Source organism: Corvus moneduloides, chromosome 1, assembly GCF_009650955.1.
Source record: "Corvus moneduloides isolate bCorMon1 chromosome 1, bCorMon1.pri, whole genome shotgun sequence".
NCBI classification, from domain to species: domain Eukaryota; kingdom Metazoa; phylum Chordata; class Aves; order Passeriformes; family Corvidae; genus Corvus; species Corvus moneduloides.
The window spans coordinates 47,542,546-47,570,243 of NC_045476.1; the positions used below are offsets into that span (position 1 = coordinate 47,542,546).

Consider the following 27,698-nt stretch of genomic DNA (forward strand, 5'->3'; position numbering starts at 1 on the left):
CTGCACTGAGACAAAACCATAGCTCCACACATGTCCTTTTGGGTAGTATGTTTTCACAGCACACTAATAGCCTCCATTTATATTACATCAATTTCCAAATTAAAAAAAATAATAAATATTGCCACATTAAAAATAACAGCTTGTTGGTTCTACATTTTGAAAAATAAGCTGAGCACTGTATTGTTCACTCAAACAAAGTAAGTTAATTTATCACTTAAATGCATTTTCACTTCATTTTAAAACCATCTAATTTGCTTTCAGAAGTTTAACAAGTTGGTTTACTATTGCTGTAATACAGGGACATTTCATTAAATGACCTGCCATCTTCTATCAACATCATCATGATTGCGTGCTTCCCTTGTTTTATTTTAATTTATAGCAATTTTTTGCTACTTGCCAACATGGGTTCCTGTTGCAAGACATGGATCATTGATAGAATTATTGGGATCAATAAAAGAACTATACAAGCAATAAGCCTGCAAGCAAAAGGCCTGTGTGAGAAAAACTCTCCATGAGAAAGTCCCTGTGTGAAAAACAGGGCTGAGAACAAGAAGGGAGTTTGAAAAGGTACAGCTGTGGAGATAAGACCCAGAGGGAGGAGGGTGAACACTGAATTCTTTTAATCATAACATAACTGTAGAAGCTTGCCAATGTAAGTCCAATTAGGTAGAAGGAGAAATGTGCTTTGATAAGTTTTAAGCCACTTAAGAGTTAACAAGCTGGTATACTATATAAGTGCCTCTGGATTGCTAATAAACGGAGTTTTGCTCTTATCAACCACATTGGTTTTGGACTGCAAGTAACTCCCCCCGCCAGAGTCCCGGGCCTCTCTTCTTTTTACAATTCCAACAGGTTCTTAGTAATGTCACAGACTGGCATGGAAAGCAAGCCAGTTGCTTCCATTTCCCCTGTGCTCAACATTTCATTTGCATCCCAGTTTCACAGCCTTCAGTGCTGCATGGTACTTGCAGGGCATCAAACCTGGATACCTTCCTGATGTGTAGAATGAGTTCTTCCCAGTCTGGCTTTTATTTTGCTTTCTTACTAATCTTCTTCATTAACTCCAGCAGTAGCAAAATGTTGGGAAGAGAAAGGTTACCTCTACAGACAACAATTCACAAATCATCTCAAGCTTTATAGTTTCAAGCCTTTTAAGCCTTAACTTGCTAAATTTGTTTGCAAACCAACAGGCCAAACGTGCTTCATAACACGTGTACCACTCGCTCTGCAATGCACGAGCCACCACTGAGGCTGTTGCTCCAACATCCGTTTCTCCTTGGCTCTTAGGAACATGCAGCTGGTAGCAGCAATGGGGCAGACTCTGGTGGCAATTAATGTTTCTAGAGGAAACTGCTGCAATCCCCAGGTAGTTGTAAGGTAGACAAGCGAGTGCCCTTACTAGATACCATTGCCTGTAAGTGCTGAAGAGCAGTGGAGGATGCAGCAATAACCCAGCTGCAGCCTCTAGTAGCATACCACAGGCAAGCTTTGGGACTTGAAGGAGCAGCTGTGACCCTCAAGAGACTTCCAGGTATCTTCACCACATCACTCAGATTCAGCTCCAAGCTATCTAGAACTTGCCTGTGCCGCTGACTTCCACATCGATGACTCCATCTACAAGATTCAAATCAACCAGTTGTGGGTGAGACAAAGCCCTACACCCCTGGAGTGCCACAGCTGCCTGGCCTCTGGCAGGGCAGAGACAAGGGGGAAGATCTGTCCCAGGGCAAAGAACCAACACCTGGAAATAAACAAGTGGTTGCTCTCAGCTAACAACAAAGCCACTAAAAAGCAATTATGGCTGTTTCCCCTGACAGCTGTTTGCACTGATAGTGTGATCAGTGATGGTCTCAGCAGTGTAAAAAACATGGATGTTTACTGATAAGGAGAAGAGTTAGGAACCATCCAGGTATCAGCTCTCTACACCCAGCCAATAAGGACCAGGTACCGGGTTTTTGGCACAACATGTGCAAATGAAAGGGACAAGGATGATGAAGCATCACTTCTTAAACCCATGGCAGTGCTAAGCCCCAAATGAGATCAGAAGAACCTTGGAGATCAGTCAGGGATAAGGAGATTAGCTCCTTGGTTTCACACAGACCAATGTCACGGGAAGTTTAACCTACAAGTGAAGAACAACAGTGGCAATTCTGGCAGATTTTTCCACATCCAAAAATCATCATCTAGGCAACAAGAAAGTTGTCCTGAGCAGACAGAATAATGTCTAAAACATTCCTCCACAAGTACAACATAAAAGAAAACTTACAACAGCAGCTCTTTTATTTCTTACTTTTGTACAATAAAATGTTCCACTTGGAAGGAAGAATAATTCAGGGAATGTTCAGTTGAGACTCTCCTGTAGTTTGGCTCCAGCTCTGAACAATGATCCCTGCCTTGTCACTACAACAGACTTTTACCCTGCATATTTTTCACCTTCTGCTTCCTGCCCTTGTGTAATTGCCTGTCTCAGATTAGAAATGGGCCATCCATCCAACTGCACACATTTGGGCCACTATTTTCAATGCAGTTTTACATATGCTATCCACAGCATCAATATTCCCATGATTTCCTGTTCACATTGAACTGAGATTACTCTGATCCCATAACCGCATGAAGCATCAAATGAGAAAAATACTTGCTGAGCTAATTCAGCTCGTAAAGTTCCATTTTTATTTGCTAAGATGCCTGGAATCACTACTACACAGTAAGTCATTGCCTAGAGAAACTTATTTTTTTTAGGAAAAAAAAAGAAATGCCCTCTACAGTTACCTTTATGATAATTCATGTAGTGAATTGAGTGATTAAACTCTCTGCATTTACAGAAGTACTTAGCTTTATGCTTTAGCAATTCTGCAGTTTACAGAGATTTATACTTACAGAAACCCTTTAGGGCAGGATCCCAGAGCAAGAATTCTCCTTTGTTTGGTAAATCTGTACAGTCTCACTATTTACTGTTAACAAGAAATGTCATCATATTTACCCTCAGCAAATCTTCTAAAGTCTGCAAATTATCAAGTAGCTGAACAGCTAATTTATAAAACTCATTACTATTTTAAATTGTCACTACATGTTGAAACAACCTATAATGGAGAGCATTGACTATGACACGCAATTTCCCTCTGTTCATAGTTGGGTAAGACTCCAATTGACTGGACAGACTCTTCACTTTTCAGTAGTGTTTATTATTTGCATTGCAACAGTGCACAGGAGCTCGAGCCTTTGACCAGGTCAAGGCAACAGCGACATGGTACAAACACGGAGTAAGAGATGTTCCCTGCCCTGGAGAGCTTACACTCTAGAGAGCTGCCCCACCTTCGGAACAAGGACATTTTTTTCACACAAGAAAAAACATATGAAATGAAACATAACCACAAGAGACTTAAGGCTGTAAAGAGGAATTTTCAAATATCAGATCAAGGACCCAATAGTAAATTACTAGAGTATTTTAAAAGTGCACTATATGTAGTACCCCAAGTAATAAAGTTCCTGTCTCTGCTTAAGTGCTGAATTCCTGACTAAAATGCAAATGAAGCAGAGGACAGAAGTAGAAATCCCATTTTAATTTAAAGGTTGTTCTCCTTACTGTCCCTGTTTTGCCCAGAATAACCAGAGCCCTTATTTCCTCAGGGAATAAAACAGCACAAGTTCAAGAGAGAAATGTGTACAACAATGGAAAGTCAATGTATTCTATGTTTATAAGAATCTAGAGTTCTCCCTGAGTATTGTCATGGGATGTAGATTATTTTATAACCTTATACTCAATCTGTAATGTAATTCCTGACAAAACCCAATTTGCCCAAGAACTCTCCTACTGCAAAACTCTGCAGTCCACATTACATACACAACAAAACTATTTTTAGAACATCTACTGAAAAATCACAAGGAGTTTAGTTCAAAATGAGCCTCTCTTAGACTTTCCATTAAAATACATCTTTAAAATAACTTTCTAACTTTATAAATAGACTGCAAACTAAAACATTTAGGAGCCAAGAAATACCAAAGCTAAGAACTATCTGAAGAATTCCCCCCTTGCCCTTCTGGGCACAACAGAAATCTACCTAATTACAGACCACATATTTTGTCTAATTTGGGGTGTGTGTGTATCTATATATACACACATACATATACACATATATATATATATATGTATGTATGTACTCATAGAGTCTGTCATTCCATGAACATAATAGGAAAAGGCAAATATTCATATAAAGGTGTTGTGGATTAACACCATGATTTATCTGAGTGTGAATGGACTAGACTTGGCTGAAAAGCATGGGGTTTGTTCTCTGTGAAATTTCTTGTCTTTTTTCCAAAATTTTAAACTCCAGGGGAAATGGTGGGCTTTTGATGGAAGGAGTTTTCTGGCAAAAATGGCCCAGTTTCAGGTCTGCTGTGCCTGGGGAAGATCTGCCAGCCAGACAGTGGTTTGGGTTCTCAGCTTAATGGCAGACTGCCTAAGGCCCAGGCATCATTAGCTTTCAACATAATTAGCCCATCTATCAGGCAGATTAAACTGAGGCTCAGGACACCCAAAGAAATCCAAGGAAGTAGTGAGGTGTGAATGCTGAGGGTGGAGGTGTGATGTGTGAATACATATGGTCACTTGGACTCAGTAAAGTATTTTTTTTCTTTTGACTGCAACATTTCAGGCTCAAATATACCTTTTCTGGAAAAAAAAAAGAAAAATACCCTAGGTATTGCTGGAAAACTTCCAAATATCTCTAACCTGTACTCCTGCTGAAGGAGATAGTGCTTACTGGAAGAACCAGGACTAATTTAATGAGCAGTGGGCCTACTTTTTCAGCAATGAAGATAAAAATAAATATTGAGCAGCTGCCTACTTGACTATGCAGCAGCCACAGGCTTTAATCCATTTGATAGACCGTAAATCTGCCTGGAAACCAAAGACCAGTGAAAGTATTCTATATTTATGAATCTATTATAGGCATGTAATGTAACATTGACTATTTGTCTTTAGTATGTCTGCATATGTACATACCTTTTGAAATGCTACGCACATACTACATATGCATATAATATGCATATCATTACCAAACAATCTCTATATCTAAATTTAATTAGTTGTCCATATTTGAAAAATGTATTAAAGACAAAAGCAAGACTTGGCATGTTAACTGGAGCCATGCACAGTAAATACCACCCTCACACACACAGAGTCTGACTCTAAATTAGACACTATGGTGCTAAATTGTGTACGGGTAAATATAATAACCAGGATGTTTCATCAGAAATATGCAAATATTTAGACTTTTGGATTTTAGACAATTTTGGATATTACCATTCTACACAATTGTATTTTATAGTAGTGGATATAAAGGGGAAAAGTACAGCATTTAGAAAGACTGACCACATTTTTTTCACATGGATCTAAGTTCATAGTCAAATCAAAAGAAAGGTTTTTTTAAATCAAAACGTGTCACCTTCCTGCATACCTTTCAAATGTTATTGTTTAAAAAAGGATTGTGCAAGGAAGTATACAACTAAAGCAGGAATCTCCAGCAGCTCTGTCAGTGAGTGTGTTTGGTAAATAAGAACCTAAACTGTCTACCCAAGGCAAGTAAATCATCTTTCCCTAAAATGGTATCACCAATTAGCAGAATTTATTAGAGCTAGTATCCCTTCTCAGCCATCAGGAAGAGCAGTGCCTTACATAATTTAAAATGCCAATGAGGATGCGAATTTTTTCTCTCACGTAGACTTTGCAAGACTCTTCCCTGCTTGACCGCCTCCAGGGTGAAGAAACTTCCCCACCATTTGTTCAGGAGCAACCCTGGAGCACCCACCTGAGGCTTTGCATGCCAGGCTGTAGCCATCAGCCTTCTCTTCTTGGTGAGGACAGGATGCCCAGAGCACTCAGCATCTGCACTGGGCTCCCTGGGATTCACTTCTACCCAGTGGTTCTCCAGCAGCACTGGGAACTTCACTTCTCCCATTTCCTTTTAACGTTTAAACTTGGCAGGCTACAGAAACATCTACTTGGACGGGTTTCTGACATGGCTGCATTTTGGAGGGTGAATGGCAAGGAAGAGTAACAAGCAAGACTGACCTGCTAACATCATCTTTTTTTTGGATTTTGTTGTTTGGTTGGTTGGTTGGCTGGTTTTTTATCTCCCTGAAAATACCATTCCAGTTGTAGGCTATGCTTAGACTCTGCAGCGGATCACCTACTACGTTTTTGGGTTTTGTAAAAACAAGACCTGCTGCAGCTGTGCATGAAAGATAAATTGTTACAAGTAATAGATGAATAAGTACAGCCCAGAAAGATTCATTTTACCCTACTTCAGGCAAATCCCAATTGATTACAAGTTTCTAGGAAAAGTAACTTGCTTCTTTATTTGTACATAAAGTGCCTAGTCTACATTGGTGATACTAAAGAGAAAATATATTAATAAGAAGAGAAACTACTAATAGCATTCTTCAGGATATCTATGACATGAGCAGATGCTTGCTTCTGGGTGATGGGAAGCAAATGACAAACTGAGGGTCACAGTGAGCATGGTCTAGGGATAAACCCTCCAGAGCATGTTCTGAAAAAGCTGATTATTTTCCTTTTTATTACAATATTCTGACTAAAAGTTTTTGCTTCTAACAACTGCAAAGACAGTTGTTACCCTTAGTGGTAAAAAATGCTCTAATCAGCCATATTATGTTCTTAAAGAACCATCAAGCATTCCCTGTGTCATTTGTTTTATTTGTTTCTTCCCATGACTTCACGGAACAAACCGGTGGCTATTTTTCTACCACACTGACTTGCACGCAGCAAACAACTGATTACTCATTGTCACGTATGTAAATCTTTGAAGTGCACAGCAAAGGAAAGAACATCCCTATTTATTTCTAAAGTGAAATCCCAGCATCCAGCAGAATTTTAAAACTGATTTTTCTAGGGCAATACTTCTTTCATCTTCCCAATACTAAATATTAAATAAGAGAGATCTGTCTTAATTCAAGCTGAGCTCTGACCCTTGAAGTCTTATGATGCTGTCTGTGTTTACATGAGCACAGACTATTTTTCTCCAAGCTAGTTCACATCATGCACATTCCTCTCAAACTCTCCACAATCCAGAATGCTAATGACCCTCCCTTCCCTCCTGGCTCAACAGGGAATTAGGAAGCTGTGGAGTCTGGATGCTGCAAAACAGTTTTCATCAGAAAGCTGATATTATTCCTGGTTCATTGACAAGAGGCTGACTCATTATACTAATCTTTTCTCATTTTTGGCACCTAATTGGAGTTGCAGCTTGCATTTTTTAAATAACATTTAATAGGGTATATTATATTCTATATTTAGATAACAGATCCCATTAGTTTCACCTGCACTTGATCAATACTTCTGCAGAATCTAATGTGTGCACTCAGTAGCAGAAGTAGCCTCATTAGCCTTTTAACATGTTTGAATTACTTGCCAACACAAAATGAAGGCTCTGGGCAGGGATGTAATCCAGACCACTGTGCAACTTTCAACCAGTTTCATCACTGCAGTAGACTTCTCTGTTTCATTTCCATCACATGCCTTTCACTTCCATAAATAGCAAGGCAAAGCTGCTTGCCCACAGCCACCCACTCACTCACAGCCATGACTTAATAATCATCAAGAAGTGGAAACAATAGAAATAGTAGCCAGCTATAGCTGTGGCATTCAGGGGAAAGCAACGTTTGGAAATTCTTCTTGCTTTTAAACAGCTTGAACTCAACCCAGGGAAAACAGCATGTTTAACTATATAACCATGCTGCTTTAGTCGAGCAAAGGCTCTCCAGTGCACTGAACGAGGCAGGAAACCCACAAGAAAGAAAAGAGATCTGGTAACCAAAACCTCCCTCGTCATGTAAATGCACAGCTGAGGTTGTACTGTTGACCCTCTGTCAGACATTCCTTATCTTGATTTTGTGCCTTCGAAGCTCTTTTAATACTGATTCTTTTTATCTAATTTCTTTGGACTCCTGCAACAACATGCATCCCTTTCCCAAGCTAAAAGTATGAGTTGGGGAACCCCAATGACTCCAACATGGTTAATTGCCCAGACTGGACCAAAGCTTAAAACAACAAGGACAGACATCTGCAGTATGAATCAGCACAGCTCAGCAAGGAGTAGGTAGTAACTTTGTGGATGGGTCAGTCATGGGAAGAGCATTAGGAATCAATGAATTTTCACAATTTTTTGCTGACAACAGGGCAATTATGAGACTTTGGGCGCAGATTTTTAAGTCCTATAAGGGACAGTGTCATGGGGTACAAATACCAACCACCCTGTTGGGCACCAGCCTGAGCCTGGCCTCTACAACCTCAGGCTCCTTCAGGCTCTTATCTGTTAAAGTGAGCAATTTATTGGAGCTGAGCCTCCACCACAAGGAGTTGGCATTTTTCAACAGAAAAATGCTATGTAGAAAAATCCCCAATGAACTAAATTAGCTGGAATCTTCTACGTGCTGTCAAAAGCTTGTCCTTTCCCTCAAACTCATCTGAGTAGTTTTCTGCAGTCAAAGAAAATCCAGCTTGACACATATGTGGAAACCTCCCAGCCAAATGGCTGAGGCTGAGCAGAATGTTTTTTGGGCCTTTTTCAAATGGAGAAAATCATGCATTTATCCCTCTGCACAACTAAGAGAGAGAACAGTCCCATTGAAGAAGAGAACGAAACTCAATCTCTCTTGGAATCAGGGCAGTCAGAAAAATGGAGAACAAGTTTAAGAAATAGCCTAATAGGAGATTTAAAGCAGAAAAAAACCCCTAGAGGATGCCATTTAATGCATATTTTTCTGTTGTATATTTTTTTTTGTATCACTGAGCACATGCAACTCCAAGCACAATCTGGGGAACTGGATGTTGCAAACTGGTTCAGAACAGATTGTCCTGAATGATTCTAGTGTCTACTCAGGTACAAAGACAAGACCCACTCTGGAGGCCCTTCTTAGCACTGCTGCAAGGAGGCAGCATGTGCTCCTTATCTAGGACCTAACTCCATCACAGGAGGGTGATGCTCCTTTCACCCAGAGCCCTCCTTTCCAGGGAAGGAGGTAAAAATGAGAAATTTCTCAGAGATCTCTGACAGATGAGGAAAAGGAAAGAGATTCCTCAATTTTATCTGCTATAAGTAAAGATAAGGGCTCTTTGCCCCTTCCAAAGCTGCTATTCCCAGAAGTTAAAGGCAGAATCAATTGTTCTCTTCCCTTCAGTCCACTTGAAAAGAGAGAAGTCTGGGAGCCAGATGCTACTCAACAGTGTGAAAAACAGCTCGAGTAAAACCTCTTTTTTTTCCTCCACCCCATGTAGAAACACCAGCCACGTTTTGGAGAGGAAGGACTCACCTTCCTCACAATTCCAAACGAGCAGGTCTCAGACTTTTGGTGAAGTGTCCAACTCACTCACAGACACATTTTCTTCCAGCAGCTATCAAGCAGTGAAAATTGCGGTCAGCTACACCTGTGGTGTTCGGGGAAAAGTAAAATCTGGATTTTTTTTTAAGCCACCCGAAGCCAATCTGTGGAATATAATGAGTTGGCAAGTCACAAACACCCAGAAGCAGGCTGTGTGGCACTGGTGGAAACCAGGGGAGCCCCTGCAGCCATTTATTTTGCAGACAGAAGTATGTTTACAAAGATGGGGCAGAACAAAAGGCAGAGGTGTATCTTATCACTACACTTACACTTTCAGAAAGGTAAAAATATGCCTGGAAACTGTACCTATGAAGCTAAAAAATATTATTAAAAAAAAAAAGTAATATCAGCTTCAAATTAGCCAGGCTGCCTTAGAAATGTGACTGCAGTGTATGTAAGTCTCTTTCACCATCTGCCCTATCTTTTGAACCAACTGATTTTAGCTGAAGTTGATGAAGCAACAGTCTGAGTATCATGAAACTTGATTGCTTGACTGAGGTGAGAGATGTGGTCTGAGCTGCTGTGCTCCCCTGTGACCAGCCCAGCAGCAATGCCTTCTGCCTCCTTTGCAGGTGGTGAAAAGGAAATAAGGGGAGAAGAGGGTAGAGGAAGGAGGAATGGAGATGAGGGATGGATGTGTGAAAGGTCTGGAGGGATGGCAGGGCTTGCTGAAGTGGGAGTAAGGTGCGCAGAAAGATAGAGCACAAATGAATAGGGAACCCAGGCATCACCAATTCCAATGCTCACAATAAAAAAACCCAACCCTTTATAACTGGCTCCAAGTTTTTTGTGTCAACCAGAAATATCTGGAATTGCAGAGATTTATTCTTTTATGTATTCATCGATTTTAGTGCCTAAAATTTCAAGGCATTGCATATCTTTGCTATGGGACTCCCTTTAACCCCTTTGCTGCTGGTCCTTCTTGCATCTTCTGTGCTGCGGCAGAAGGTGACAGTTTTCCTTTGCTGCGCCGGTGCTCCATAGGCAGAAACCAGAGTATCTGTGTTGGGGTTTCTGAAGCATAAAGTGGGAAAAAGCCAAAAGAAAGACTTTTTCTTGTCCTGGGAAGGCAAGAGGGGAAATAATGAGGAAAACTAAGGGTGGCATAGAGTGGTTTTTAGGATGATAGCTTAAATGAAATAAAAACGATTGAAGGAAAAACCACAAGGTAAGGGGGGAGATATTTCAGTGCATCAGGCTGGTGAGAAGTCTGTGGGTTTCTCATGTGACATTTTTACCAAGATCTTTCTCCTTAAATTCTTAGAGTGTTAAGGCAAAATTCCTGCTGGGGGATGCTTCTGAGAGACAATTTTATATAGCAATTGGATTTGCAACCTTTGCTGCACTTTAGCACAGCTGACTGGGGTGAAAGTTGTCTTGAATGTCATTTCCTCCAGGATTACTCAGAGCAACACCTGAGAACTTTGCAGGCAGCATCTCAACATAGAATCCCAATCTGAGACCTAAAATGTTGAGGCTCAACATGTTTGCTTGCTGACAGGGAATGCAGAAAGCTGAGGAGAAACACAAAGCAGGCTGTGTTCTCAGCCAGTCCGATCTTTCTGGCTCCTAAAGAACAGGTGTATTTAGGTTTTTTTCATGGAGCAGCTCTGAATTGCTTTTTTTCCAGTCTGGATCCCTGCTGTCACTAGTCTTTCTCCTCCCCCTTCCATGCTCTTCTTCCAAAAAAGCTACACATAAAAGAGCATGCCTCCTGATAAGCATCTGCTTCAGGGAAGGAAACCAAGTCATGTACTGGGTTGAAAAGCCTTTCATGGGCATCCTTCTTCCTAGATTCCCAGGAGAGCACTTATTTCCACTTTGATTTCTGAAAAAAGTCAGCAAGGGCTTGAGCAGCCTTACAGAGACTGTCCTGATGTTGCTCTGATTAATCCTGCTATGACCAACATTCTGTGATGTCCATAATTTCTTGAGTTAATAAGGAAAAAGCTGAGATTGCCACACACCTAATGTCAGATATAAAAATAGTTCCCAGTGAGGGTTTCCCACAACCAGTCTGGATGACCTTGTTGAAGGAAGTTAAAAAAGGGCAATGACAACAGCACCAACATTTTCCCCCTATTTGTATACATGAGCACAATTTAAAAAAAAGGTGTTGTTTTTCTAGAAAAAAAAAAAAAGAAATATTATGGACATAGAATTCCTTAAAATTTATTGGGAAAAAAAAGGAAAAAAAAAAGAAAAGGTGTGTGTGTTCCACAAAAATAATGCTTCCAATTCTTCAATGCCTGTTTTTGGCAGGCAGATCTTACACCAGCCTCAAGCTGATACAAGCTGTTGGAGAAACACATCCAACAGTTTCTTAATTTGGAACTTCTTCTTTACATAATTTTCATATTCATATATTAGTAGTATTCAATATCTACATAATAGTTATGGTATACATTTGGGGCCAAAAAGAATTAGTTTTATTTCTTAATAATCTTCTTCCTTTAACTTATGGTAAGTACAACATGTATAACAATCTCTGGGTATTTTAAAGGGTTTCTCCTAAAAATAAATACTGTAGCTTAGCTGGATCCAACCTTTTATTATATATTATATATATGTCTGTAATATACGGCCATTTTGTTCTGAATTTGGAAGACTTCTTTCCACTTGTTGCTGTGCCTTCAATGTCACTTAACACTAACAACAGATAAGAAGGCAATTTCTGTATATCCCTCAATAATTCCCATGTTCGATCCTTGAGAGTTTGTTTAGATATGTGTATATGTTGTTTAAACGAAAAGAGAAGTCAACAGACACTAATATCTGCCCAGACAGATATTTATTTCATATTTGTGATGTTTCCTTTTTTCTCATTGCTCCTTTGGAAGTGATGTCACTTGTCAGAAGAAATTATTAATGCTCTGTTCCTCATTAGCAACAAAGTAAGTCACATTTCTTATCACGTGTTTCTCTTTGCAACAGAATCTGGATAAACCTCAAGCCCCATTAATGCCAAAATTATTTGTCATTTCACCCCTTTTAAGAGATTCATGTTGCTGAAGAGGGACTGAAGCTGACCTCCTGCCCTTCAGGGTAGTATCCAAACAGAAGGAAAGATTTACAAATGTCCAATGGTTTTAACTTTTTTAGAGACCGTATTTCAAAATCATTCTCCCCAGCTTCTGTCTTGGACAGTCTCATCTCTCAGAACAAGTTCCCTGGACTCCTTTATTACACCACCAAAATTTCTCAAGCTTGATTTTGAGAGAAAAAAAGTAAAGCCCTGTAAAAGCAATTAGTAATTAGACTGAAGAGAAGGGCCCAAAGCTAAGGAAGGTAGAGCTCAAAGCACCATTACCAGAGATACACCCATGAGGCCTTAGCAAAGTCATAGATGAGGAAGCTGCGAAATGTTTAACTGGAAAAAGGACACTCTATTTACTAAGTCTCTCCTAAGCACACACTGTGAAATCTTACTCAGAGTTGAAAAATTGAGGTAGTGGGACCTGTTGAACCAAGGGATGAACTAAGAGCCAAAAGCTGCTACATTCAAACCTTTGTTCCCATCTCACGGCCAATAGCCAAAGGCTCACCACGTCCCTGTGTTGCTATGTTTAGATGCAAACCACATACTTGTCTACTCATCTGCATGAAGATTCATTAAAGTCAAGGGAATTTGGAAATTCAGGCTTTGGCAACTAAACCTGATGAAATTTGTAGCACTGTCTCTTCTGTATTTGTTTTACGCGTACCTACATAGATCTACTAAAAATTCTGCAGTTTTTAGATCCAGAAGTCTGAATTATCAAGACATCTATAAAAGTGTAATTAAGGCAAAATGTTTTGACTTTGGCATTGTGCCACAGAAGAACGTTCAAGGAAAAAGGCTGATGACTGAGAACAGTAAGCAATTTTTTCAAAGCCTTTGATGCCATTTCTGCTATTGTTTCTGTCTCTCATGGCTCTGTAGTTTCTTCACAATAGCTGTCTTTTCTGCGTTTGCCACTGAGATCAATAAAGAGATGTTAATTAAAAGAAAATCTGCTGGAGGTTGTACTTTTCTGTTGGGATTTATCCCAGTCTTTGGCTACAATACCTCAGTGGCCCTGACTACAATGCCAAAATAGGCTTGGTCTTGTCTTGTCAAGGAGACATGCTTGGGTAGAACCCTGACCTTTAGTGACAGTTCCACTAGCACACGTGTGCCTCCTTAACATCCCCCCACCACACCCCGTCCTCTACAGGCTGACTTTTGTGAGCAGTTAGGTATACAAAATACATCGTGCATCAATATTACTATTCCAAATAAATCACCATGAGACCATATTTACAAAACAACTCTAATTACCACAGACACTGACACACCACTCTTGAACAAGACAGATCTGCATTTCTGTCCTAAAGGCACTGTTTGTGCATCTTTGCCTTCCCTTCTGTGAATCGAAGAATGTGTCCACATGTAAAGTCACTCGTGCAACAACAGCAGAGATAAGGTCTTAGTGGAAGCCATGAGGAGGGATCTCACCAACTGCTGAGATACAGACATTAATTCATCTGGCTACATACAGAGGTGAAAGGCAGAAAGTGAAGAACTTCCCATTATTTGGCTAGCAAATGTCAATCACGACAACACAACAGGTTTTCAGTACAGAGGTTCACCAAGGGACCAACTGGGCTGTGTAAAAATGGCAAGGCAGACAACCAGCTCAGTAACATGGATTCAAGTTCAACAGAATATGCATTGCTATGGAAGGAGAAAAGCATCTGATGCTCTGCGTGACAGTTACTATCACTGGGTTCAGAGAAAGCAAGCAAAAAATCCTCCAGCACCCCCCCAAAAAAAGAGCTTGCTGAAAATAAAACAGACAGTTCAATGCTCATTACTGTGCATTTTGCCTGCATCTGTGTGTGGGCTGAGAATCCTTTTTACTAAGTTTCTTGCTTTTTAAATATATCACAAACACACGCATAGACAAAACAAGAGGCCTAGACCTGTCAGAGGCAGACTAACATCAGCACTTTGGCCTCCTAGCTGTCAGGTCTGATTCCAAATAACCTTTTGTCTTCTTGTTCCAGCTACTAAATTACAGATCAAGTGAAAAATGTAATTATACCCCAAAATGCCATGGATAGCATCTCAGAATACACTGAATTGTGAATGGAACAACAATAAAAAAAAGATAAACTAGTATTACCTGTGGTGCATGGCTAATCCAAAATGCTACACAGTCCCACATGAGTTGTTATAGAACTGTTTCCTATTTGCCAATTTCTCTTTTTCAGAGATACAAACAATTCACCCCTCCCAACTCCCCTGGCTCTTTTTAATGCCTTGTGAAAAACACATCTTCCCTGTTGCAATAAATACTCAGTTATACTGTGACCGAATTCTACTGTGCTTGATTTTTTCCTTGAGGATGATGCAGAATTTGTGGTTTTTAAAGTCATATGAAGCTGAGGATATCAAGACTTATTTTCTAGGCACAAATTTATCTGCTAAATTTTTACAGAAGGAAAAAGTAATGAAAATCTATAGGAATATATTCTTTTCTCAATTGAGTCTGATAATGTTATATTGGATTGGAAGTGTTATCAAATACTGAATTAACTTGTTTTTTCATTTGTTTATTGGAATATTAAATATTCAAGGACTTCTTCTGCATTCTTGCACACATCTCTAAACATACAATTGTTCAAAACACTAACTTATTCTTGGCAGCACCTGACAAGATAAAGTAGGTGGTGGTGTTAGAGCACAAACCTCCACAGCTGTTAAGACAATTTACATACAATCCGAAAGGCTGCTGATGGCTGAAGTTTTAAACCTCCTCTTTCTTATTAATGTCATGATTCTTACCCTTATTCAAGCACTTGTACTCCTGTATTTAAAAGGAAAATAGGCAATAAACTGGAACAGTATTAACATTTCAGTTACTGTCCCTTTATTTGCAGCCTTCTACCTCAAATACAGCTTGCAGAAGAATCAAGCTCACCACCTCCATTTGCTAGTACCAAAGAGGGTTCTTCTGAGTCTGAGAAGATATGAATATTTGTTACTCCACAGACATCTCAGGCTGTGCTTGCTCAGGAGGCTGGCTCAGCACAGCCCCAAGGCACTGGACCCTGCGGATGTGCACCACAACACACAGATCCACATTTGTAGTCCTGGGCAGCTCTAACGGGACAGCAATGTACCTCAACCCGTGGCTGCGCAGGCTTGCTCTCACTTCAGCTGGGGCAGTGTCACATCTTTGTTGGAGAGCATACACTGTGACCTGCAAAGCAAGAAAATGATGCAGGTACCCTAGCTACCTTTTTCTTTTTTCTTTTTTATATTTGCAATGTAAAATTTAGTGAGAAATAAAACAAAGGAAATTAGAGAAGGTCATCTATTTTCCTAATGAAATTCAGTGTCTATAGGAGCATGATACAGAGCTTGTACACTGCTGGCCTGTGGAGAAGGAAACAAGTCCCTGAATTGAGAGCTCATCAAAAAACCACACATGGAAAAATTCCCTACAAAGTATCATGTGGAAGTTATATGAATCCTGCATTGAATGCAGTGTCTCATTAAAAAGCAAGTTATACCACATGATGACTTGACTCTGTTCAACTGGGATTCTGCCAGCCCACAAAGAAACCACAATCCAGACTTTTCTCCTAACTCCTAGTACTGTGAGGTCTACAAGAAACCAGATCAGGTGAATATTGTCTTTGAAAATACTCTCTTTAGTCCAATCTCTGGCAGCATACTTCATTTTCAGCCATTCTGGAAGTGCCTTAAGCTCTGTCTGCAAATTCACTTGGCCTCACATTCAGCAACGCATTATAGACCAGATGGATTTAGAGCAGTCCACTGATTGGATTGATCAAATTAAAGGAAGGGGAAGACGGAGATAAAGGAAACTTATTTTTCCTCTACTTCCTAAAATAGATAAATAAATAGAATTAATTTATTTGAAAGGGTTTCCCAGGTGTCTCTCCATGTACTTAGGCTGTAAACCACTGTAACCACAGTTTTATGAATGCAGCCTGGCAGCAATCAGGGATCCAGCCATGGACATGCAGGACAGCTGCTCACTGTCCAAACTACGTGTTGGTCTATTAATATTTTCCTGAGGCCTGCAAAAATAACAGACATAAAACCCCTTACAGAATATGGGCACCAGAATTACTGAGAATGAAAACAGACATTAATTCATCTTTGTGGTACAAACCACAAAGACTCTCCTGATGCCAGAGCACAGATGCTTTCGACACAGTTGTGATATCCTAAGGCAAGCTGTTAAAATCATAGAATCATAGATTCATAGAATGGCTTGGATTGGAGGGGACTTGAAGATCACCTAATTCCAACACCAGGCACGTCTGGGGCACACCTAGTGTTAGGCAAGGAGAGGATCTAGCTCCATAATCTTATTCCTATGGCAAAGTCTATTTTCCACACTTCTCAGCACTGGAATAATGAGCACACCCCTACATATTTAGCTCCCTTTTTATATGGCCAGCCTTGTTTGTATGAGCTCACACTCCACAGCAAAAACCAGGTCTGTCAACTCAGGTCCATACACGAGTTATGGCAGAGCAGACTGACAGACAATAGGATTCACCCCAGAATTCTGGCTGGTGGGGGACCTACAACTCCCTTCCAGGGAGAACTGCAAAACCCTGTGCAACCAGCAATATGGATATCTCCTGCATGAGCAAAGTTTATCTTCACAGTATCTGCAGTTAGTCCAAAGGATCTATTTGTCTTCTTAAAATATCCATAGCAGGAAATAAGAATTTTTAGAGCAGACATACTAAACAGTATTTTTTTGGTAGAGGCTAAGTGCTCTGCCCTGGTGATGGCTGTGGCCCTGCCTTTTCTCAAGGATGAACTGTGTGAAAAGGCCTTTTTTCACACAACAGAAGATAGCTGCATTTATTCTTTCACTGACAGAGAAGCAAAAGCATATGTAAAACTGCAGCCTGGCTGATGTAACAGGTGTCACACAAACATGCAGAATAAAAGCATATTTTCTGCCAATGCGTATTTGGGCCTAACTATTAGATGCCATTACTTTAAAATCCCAGCTCTGAAATCAAAAGCTGTGCTTTTCCTTCACATAAGAATAAATGTTGGGGTTTCTTCATTTGAATTTTTAAATGCATTATATAGTCCCACATTAGACATTCAGATAAGTAAAACAAGTAAATCATATGATGTCTTTGCATATTAACCCCTGTCACTATTTACACAAGTCCTCTGAGACTGGACCCTTCTGTAGGACCATTGCCATGTACACACCTATTCCTTATGGCACTGCATTTCACAATCTGGGTTTTAAAACAAAAGTGACTGTGAGAAGCTGAAGACTAACTCTAAGGCTGAAGTAAGCAATGGTGTCATGCCACGTTTTTTAAGAACAAGATGAATGCTTGTTGTCAAAAAAAGGCATCAGATGGTCATGTTCCCATTAAACCACTCATTGCACAAGCATAAATGGGTGTCAGCAGTGCAAGATACCCTAATTCAGTCCCCAGAAACTCTTAAGTAAACATGCCACCTAGTGTTTAATTGTGACAATTTCATTCATAAATCATCTTGATTGATTCCTCCCAAGCTGTTCCCTGCAAGTCTGGGTTGTAAGAATCTAGCAGAGTTATCTGGAGATGCCTTCTCCAGATTTGCCCCCTCCATTCCCCACAAAAAGCTCTGTCTCAACTTCTATTTTGCTCACGATAAGCTCTTCCAAGCTACACTCCCAGCTCATCCTTCTTTTTTGAGGAGCCCACAGCTCCGACTGCCATGAGCAATGCAGAAGGCACTGAAAACTGACCTCAGAGGGTCATTCGTGCTGTCAAGGTCCTAAGCAAGCCTGACAGACTTCAGAAAAGCTGCCTTGTCCCACCAGCCAAATGGCACCTGGCACAGACTTCCCACATCTCCCTGCCTAAAGGGAGTGGGCAGAATTATTCCGGGAAGGTGAAGCACTATTTCTAGCTTACAGCTTGCCAAAGGGGGATGAGTTACCACATAGGTAACTCATACATACCATGTAGGTACTGTTTTGATGGATAGAACCAGGAGAAAATCAGGGAAAGGTGCTTTCAAAGTAGAGCATCTCCACAAAGCAGTAAAGACAAATTTCTCTTGAAGCTATGGCAATCTCCTCCTTCATCACCTCCAGCCCTGCTTAACAGTGACACACCTGGCTTAAATGCAAACAACCCTCCCCATAGAAGAGCTACTGCAGGTATGTGGCTTGGCTCCTTTCTATGCACTTAAAAACTGTCAAATTCTCCTCTTAAAAATTCTAATTGAGATTCTCTTGATGCTTCTGTCATGGACGCTCATTATGTTCCTTGGGATTAAATTCCTATACTGAATGACATCATAGCACAAACTGTCCTGAGTTTTCCGTAATGCCTTGTTTGCACTTTTTCCAGATCAATAAAAATCTTAAATGAAACTCCTGTCCCTGCAGTACTTCATCAGCCACTTTGCTCCAGCTCATCAAGTTGCTGTCTATCTCTATTCTTTGCTTGAAATTCTTCTACCTATTTTTGGTCTGTGTAACCATGTTCATGAGCCAACCAAATTTGAATTAATGTCAAGAGTGCAGTTTCATGAGAGATTGTACTACTTTACTAAAAATCCAATTATTCTGCATCTGCTGCATTCTTTTCATTCAGTACTTTTGTAAATCCATCAAAAAGGCAATCAAGAGTAACTGGCAGCATTCCTTCTTTATAAGCCATGCTGATGACTGTGTGCAGTCCCACCATTCTCCAGGGCTAAAAATGCATTACAAGGCAGAGTCCACTGTTACCATTTGTACTTGTCACTCCACAGCCTCCTCTTTCCCAAATATGAGCAGTTATAAAAACTATTGGTTCCCAAACTTTGTAGTCAAACCTCAGCTGAGAACAGTCAACAGCACTTGCTTCACTGTGGCCACTACCAGCTGTCCTTCTGCCCAGGCTGCTGCCTCCTCCTGCCCGGCAGAGCCATCAAGCTCTACTAGCTGAGACTGCCCGACTTCCAGGTGCTGACACAGCTTAAAGGTGACCAGGGAGATACCTGCACCTGGATTCCCAGTATCCCAGCAGTAGGATGTGGATGCAGGCTGCTAACCTGTCTCTGTGGTGAGAGACCAGATGAGACAGCCTTGGACACGAGGATCCTGGCTGCAGTTATTTCGCCTCCAGTGCAGTGGCGATTTTGAAGGTTGAATGTCCCCTCCTCCCAGCAGAAGGAATCAAATAACCGGCCCTTAGCTACTTTAGTACGTTGTCTTCATCTAGCCAAGATGAATCAGAGCCTAGATAATATATTTTCAGACACAGAAAACCACTGAGAAATAGGACTAGAAGGTACTGTAAGATGTTCTTCTCCAGCCTGCCTCAGGTATCCACGCTATCTGTGCCATTTCTGCCAGATGTTTTCTAATATGTTTCTATGCCTTATGATGAGGGAGATTTTGTCAGCCCCCTCAGGTGCTGGTCCAGCCCAGCATTTCACTGCTCTTTTCTTTCCTCCCTTAATAGCTAACCTGCAGTGTTCATCACTGTATTTCGGTCCTATCATTTCTTGTCATATCCAGCATGAACACAGAGGACAGCTTATTTTTTTCCTTATAATTGCCCAAGCCAATGTATGACCTAGACATGAATGTCACTTAAAATACTTCTTTTCTAATCAAAATATAAAGAAAAAATGCTACTCACAATTTAAATACTTTCTTTTTGACACTAATTCCAAGTCCTCCACTACCAGAAATTAATCTCTCTCTTGTATTTAAGAAGCTGAACACTTGTCTTCCAATATCAAAACATGACAGTTTAAAGGTGCTTGTAAAACTTTAGTGCCTATTCCTACACAGTGTCTCAAATTTCATGCAAGATAATCAAGTATAGATTTTTACTTAAAAGATGCCTTTTCATTTTCCAGTGGCTAGACAAATGAAATGTTTATGCTGAAGGCTCCATCCCAATCCCTGTGGAAGTTTGTTTATATGAATTGAATGCCATCAAACAGTGTAAAGAGTATAAAAGCCAAGATAATACACCCTCATATAAGCTTTAAGTTTTAGTACATCAAACCAAGCATGGTTTTTATGCAACAAACATTTAGCTTTAGTAGAATTATTAATAAGATCTTAAGAGGAAAATACCCAAGAGAAAAGGATTAATTTATGAATTTAGTAGAGCCTAGCTGCAGATACACAGTACTGTATTTGAAGAGCCAGGTGCATTTGCCTTAGGAGTACTATAACCACTTCTGGTGTATTGAATAATTTTTAGTACTAAACTGAAATTTTCATCTGAGAAAATTTCAACCTGGTTGTGATACTCACATTGCTTCCATTTGGCTGCCTTTCAAAAACACTGGATTGGGAAACACTATGGTGGTAACAAACTTGATATTTACCTTTGTTCCATATGCTTAGCAATGCCCTGAACTGCTCCAAGACTCTGAAATCCTTGGAGGTCTTCCCCTTAATTCAGTAGTGTTTGGATCAGATTATACCCACTGTATCATGCCATTTGTGTAAATCAGTATTGTCTCCAACTTACAAGCTCTCTTCAGGCATAATCATATCACTTATTCTGCTTAAGGCAAAAGTCATGAATTCTAAGCTGATGGTAATAACACAACATAAACCAGGAACCTGCAGAGATGTTAACAGTTCAGGGAAGCAACGTAAGCAAATGCTTTCCTTTGGTACCTCTCTTTCTCTTGATTCCCTCAATATCCACTATTGTTATAATGAAAACAAATTATCCCTTTCAAAAATCATTCTTTAATCAGGCTAAATATTAGGTAATAGGAGTGCCACAGTCAACTACAAAGCACTGTCCCTTTTCCTGTGCACAAACATAGACAGCCAGAGGGTAGGAATTGAAAAAGACACCTTCCATGATTTAACTCTGGTAGCTTTCTTATTCTTATTTCTTACATAGTATCTATTTTATAGATGCATTAAACAAACAAAAAGCTGCAAAGAGACACAGCCAGAAAATACAAAAGAATGGCAACACTGAAGGGCAAAAGAAAATGATCAGCTGAATATATTTTTGGTATGATGCTGTTTGTCATTTGAAATACAAATTTACTAAAATATATATGCTGGTAGACTTACTGTATTAATATAAACTCCTCCTTGCTGCGCTATAATACCAAAGAGTATTCTGGATAGAATCACTACTGAATTGCTAACAGTTATTTAAAGAAGAGAGCCAGCTATGTAGTTAAGTACTCATGTCAAGGCATGCTACAATTAAGTAAATACATGTGGTAACCTGTGTGTAGAATACTACTCTTGCAGGACAAGCCTGAGTGACTGATGAAAAGAATTCATTTACTCCCAAAGTCATTTGGATGTATTAGTTTGCTGCTTCTAGCTGCAAAAATGCCACACATACATTTTATCACTGCATGTATTACTTAACCCTGCAGATAAAGGCCACCTTTGTGTACAGGTTTTATGTTGCTTTTTATCAGTGTGGTGTCTGAGCATCTTCTGGGCAGAAGCAATATGGCCAGGGAGAAGCCCCTTGTGAATTCTGTGGCCACGCATACAAGAGTGTGACTGTAACCCCTAATAGACAACAATGGTGGGTTGTTAACATCCATGTAGAACTGAGCATTTTAATTTGTTCTGACCAAGCATGCTGCAAAAAGCAGGGAGTTGAAGGCAATGTAAAACACAACATGTCAGATTATCAGTGCCTTTCCAGCCCAGAGTCTGCAGGAACAGGTATTTCTGCTCACTACCTTCTTAAGCCCAGGATCTGCTGCTGGGGCACCACAGTACCCTGCAGCCCTCCTGTGGAAGGAAACGCTCAACATCTGGAGAGACATCCCAGCAGAGAATTAAACACTATCTAGCAACCTGTAATAGGATCATTAGAGGTTTAGAGGAGCTGCAGAATGGGAAGAATAATGAATAAATGAAAGACTAAAAAGATTTCTTTATTGTTTGCTAATAGCAGTACCTGCAGAAAATTCAATGAAGAGACAAAAATGGAGTTGTAAGATGAGGCTAAAAAGCCTTCAGAAAGGGACGTGGTGTGAATAACAATGTGAAAGTGTCAAATACCTGCAAAAATTGAACCAAACCCAAGGTTGTTTTAAAATTGACTGCCTCTTGTACAATTTTGATGTAAGAAAAACAGCAGTGCTCCTAAAAATTTAGTTCCATAACCAGATTACATCTCCAACTAAGGGATATTAGAAAATAGTCTTTCCTGGAAGTCCTGCATTTTCTTCTATGGGAAACTGTGTGTGAGCAGCATGAGTAACGAGAACAGTAATATCAACTTCTAGCAAAGTTATTCTTCCTTTTCTGTCACCTTTGCCTTAATAGGAATAGTTTTCTTAACTGTCTATTACTTGCGTGGAATTTTCTGCCAAGGAACTCTACAGCCTCCCAGACTTCACAATATGCTAATCATTCCAGCTCTTTAACTCTAGCTGCAGTGTTAATTGTGGGCTCTATCATTTGCACTTCAATGCCCAGTTATGAGTTGCAGCAAAACAGATACAGAGAGGTTACTACGTCAAACAGCAACACAGAGTTTTCTGCACTGTCCCACTGTTAAGTGAAGACTTCACAAACAGCTTGCTCTTGGTTTAGCTCAAACTCTGCACTGTTCTGTACAGATCATCACTGCTGAATGCCTCGTGCTGCTTCTGGCATGTACTTGCAGCCAGAGAGCAGAACAAGCACTCCAGCCCCGGCTCCAAGCAAACTCATATTTCACGTACAACCAGTATGTTTGAACTGACTGAGCCAGATCCGACTAGGAGAGAAGTTGATGGGAGCTTTGCCAGGATCCAAGTAAGCAGAGACCTGGCACTGGAAAAAGCCTTCCTTAATCTTTACTGCACTTACCAACAGTTTGTCCTCTTTCAGATAGATTAAGATCATTCTTTTTGCAAACACTTGAAGCTCAAACACTGCCAAGGGTTTTCTCTAACTCCAGCCTGCTCTTCTCATCAGACCAGCACAGCAAAGAAACAAGTTGTGGGGCACAGCCTTTTTCTGACACAGGGCACTGTGTCACAGCATTCAGGTCTCACCCAAGGCATGGGGTGGTAGCACTAGTGCACAGGGCAGGTGACAGGAGTGGGATTGAAAGTGGAACCAGGATGGCTTTCCATCAGCAACTGTGACACCTGATCAGAGCATTCATGAAACCACAGCTTGCATTTACTTCCAACACTTAATTCCTCGAATATATTTTTCCAAATTTTACTTGCTGAGGTAGGATTAGAAAGGAGTACTATTTTCTCCTTGTCTGTGACACAAAGACTGCTGACTCAGTAAGGGCAGCATTTGCAGGAAAACACAATAGCAATAAATGTTTCAGAACTACATATTTTAGTGACAGATTACTGCAATTTTTTTCACTCCTATATGTGAAGATTAATTGCTTACAGCAGGTTACACTTCTCCTACATTCACCATTAACTTGAAACTACTGGTAATTAATTACAGGACGTACTGGTACCAGGTACTTATCTGGCCTACATCTTCTAGTATGTGTTCATTTGCCCCAAGTACAGCATTCCATACACAGAACAAACATAAAGCAGGTGATCACAACTTGCCCAAGCTTAAATCACAACCCTAAAAAGACAACATGTGATCATCAAATTTTCTTTGCACGACAAAACTCTATCCAAAATCGTTGTTGAACCTGGATCCTGTTAAAATGACAATTGCCTACAATGCTAAGAAAGAATATGCAGCATGCTATTCTCCCACAACACTTCATTCCTAAAAATCATTGCGGTTCCTTTCAGATTAAAGATCTGTTAAACTATTGAGACTAAAATTTAGAATTTGTGTCTACAAATCAAGCACCTCATCAAAGTCAGACAGAAATAACTTTTGGATTAAACACCAGCATGAAGTATGTTAAAGCATAAATGTTTTCTTAGGCCTGATATAAAAAATGTTGGATAAAAAAGCATGAACAACAACAGCTCAATCCAGACCAATTATCACATCCCCCTTCTGGAATGGGCATGACTCCACTAATTATAACCTCAAAGAAATTATCATTATGGGAATAGACAAGTACCCCAGGCAGTACCAAGACATCTCATCCAAATGCTGGCTCCTCCTGCCAGCCTGTGCGTTGGTGGCCGACCCACCCCATGGGAGCGGTGGCACTGGAGTGACAGAGACATTGAATAATCCCTGCTGTCAACACGGGAGGCGACAGAACGAACAGACTCCCTGGATGGTGTTAACAAACCCACCGAGGAGATAAATGCCTTCAGCTGCACTTTCACACTCTGGAACTACTTTCAGTATGAAAGAAAATCTCGCTTGTAAAGAGCCTAATTTCTTAGAAGAGTACTGGTGCTTAACCTTAGAGCGCTGAATTCTCATCTTCCTCTTGAGAAATAATGGAAGTTTCTGTCCCTCATGTATGGCTTTTCCCTATCATTTCTGAATCATTCAAAACACTCTAGGCAGCACTTTCAAACAAACCAACTCAGTAATCTTATTTTTTAATATTTTATCTGTTCAGCTGGCCAGAAAAAAAACCATGAATGTTTTTTCACACATTCAGCAAAGAATTTACTTTGCAGGAAAATGTCATACTGAATATTCATTAACTTATTTCTAGGGGTCTGAAATCTACTGGAGTTACAGAAGTGGGTGAAGGTTGTGATTTGTGGGCAAACCATGGCCTTTGTCTAATACACTGTACAACATGTCAGCCTCAAGCAAAACATCTGATAGAACTCTCACTGAACTACCACTTCCCCATAATATTCTTCTATTTTAGAGGACTTCTAAAGTTTATGTAAAAACAAACATGAAATTCCCTTTATTCTGTTTTATCCCCATTTGTTAGTACTGACAAACACTTGATAATTCACCAGTTTATTCCAAAGCCAAGTCCATACTTTACCTGAGGCTACTGTGAGCAACAAAATGGAAGGTGACCCCTGAGTCTCTGTCCACTACCAAACCTCTCATGACTTCCCCCAGGAGAATATGAATCAAAAGCAGCTATGGTAGGCTTCACCATACAGACTTTTGTGAGCTTTTTTTTTTTAGTTGCCAATATTTCAGATGATGTAATCTTTTTTTTTCATATGTATTTGCATGAGATGATGGAAAACTACTGGTACTGGTAGAGAAGTCCTAATCATCAATATGGAGGCTTTAGCTGCTAAATCAGGTCTCCAGCCTGAGCAGATCCCCTTGCCTATTTAGCCCCACTCCTCTTATAGCTGTGATTGCTCCTACTCCTCCTGGCAAGAAAAATATGTTAGAAACAGCTGCTATTCCTCCTTCTGCATAGGAGAAGGCACAGAAGGTTGCCAACAGTGTAGTGGCTTAGCTGAAGCCAGCTATTTTTACATGACAGCACAGCCACAGAGCCCAGCCTTACAGGCTGCTCCTGCCTGCATGTACAGAAATCTAGATGAGCACAAGTCCTCGTAGGCCTTGTGCCTTCATGATGCCTTTCACATCATGAACCACTTCAGAGGTAAATAATCCTCTGAACACTTAAATTTCATTCCACAGCAATACAAAAGAAGACCTAATACAATCACTAATGAGGTCCAGAGGTGTGTTTTCACCATTGCCAGAGCATTACATTAACTCCAAACATTTTCAAGCACAGGTACCTGGAACTAAGAATGCAGCACTCCTCTCACATTAAGCCAATATAATAAGTTTTTAAGCTGTCATCAGGGAAGAATCTTGGACTCTCCTCTGTGCTGCATTTCCACTAACATGAGCTGCATCAGGTAGCAGACCCAGCAGAAAATTCACTTATCCTTTCTTCTGGCTGAGTCAGTTTTAATCCGGAGCTGTTTGCTAGTGTCACCTATTGTGTAGCTGCACAAAACCGTACGTCAGTAAAAAGCAGGTGGTGAAGGAGAGAGGCGGGGGTCCCTTCAGCAGTGGTTTGCCTTCTGTTGGTCTACAATTTTTACACCACCTACTCAAAGCTGCCCAGCCTGAATAATGACATCCAACCCCAAGCACAACAGAAAACACAATCTGTTATGGAATATTTGGTACTAGAGCAAACTCCTCTGAGGCCTTTTAGAGCACTTTGAGAATTACAAAAGACTTCCTCCTCAACTGCAGAAACTGTAAGTAAAACTAAACACAATTTTGAAACTGTGTTTTTCCTTGTACAAAACAAATTCTCTGATTTCCTAGAGAATGTAGCATGGGTTTCAATCATCATGATTGCTTTATTACACTACATGAATGTAATAATATTTACAACCATCCCACTAATGAACCCGTTCCCGAACACCCTCTGGACCATTCTCTTACTTACACAGAAACATCTACACAAAAAGTTTGTCACACTGCACTATGTCTACTTCTTATTGTGCCTCAAATAAAGTAAAAATTCCCTTTCTCATGCCTGTTACAGCATTCAAAATCAACCAGTGACCAATCACAGGAATCAACTGAACGAGCACTGGATGTCTCAATGGCATCTACTCCTCTTGGACATTGCAATACCATTCAATTGAACCAAAAACTACCATTACCACTGGATTCATTTCGAAATAAACTTGAAGGGAAGACTTGTGCCATTCTCAGAAGGCCTTCCCTGCATCAGTATGCCTTCCCTAAAAATGTCATTGTAAATTGAATTAATTTGTTATAGAGGATGAATAGGTTTACATGTCAGGTCAGTCACTCAAGGAATTATTATAACTGAGAAATCCAAGCCAGTATATAATCAGCCAACGCAGATATGTGAACCCAACAGATAATTCTGCTAAAAGTGTCCTAGAGATGAGGATACACACAAAAAAAGCTGATCTCTTTTCATACTTGCCATGACTATATGACAGCAAGTTCACTCTCTGCTTTCCAAATACAAACTGGCTCTAGTCCCCAACTAGCTGGCCAGCACTAAAATCAACAGTCACACTGCAGAAGTATGCTTAGCAGATGTCAGTAAGTCAATTCAGCACAAGGACCAGACTCAAAAAAAAAGTTTTGTTTGACAGCTCTTACTGCCATACCACCTGGGAAATGAAAATATCCACATGTCACTGCTTACAAGGCTGTTTCTCATATGTAAAATAATTTCTAATTTTACATCTTCAGATGGCTGCTAACTGCACAAAATTCTCAGTTTATCATCATGTAAGTCCTAGTCCATACAATGCTATGGGATACGGTGCATGAGAGAAGGAGATGAAGGAAAGCCCACTTCAAACGAGAAGAGCAAGAAGAAATGGAGGCAAACAGACAACACCCCAATTTCAGATCCATGAAAAGGAAAGAAAACACACAATATCCCAACTTGAGACCCATCCACCAAAGGCTTGGCAGAGAAGAGGAGCTTTG

At 40.2% G+C, this 27,698-nt stretch overlaps 1 protein-coding gene across 1 annotated transcript in view; it reads right to left on the reverse strand.

Annotated features, from left to right (window-relative positions):
- The window catches only part of CHN2 (chimerin 2), a 167,178-nt gene that overhangs the window by 38,931 nt on the left and 100,549 nt on the right, over window positions 1-27,698 (reverse strand). The gene's annotated exons all lie outside the window — the stretch shown is intronic.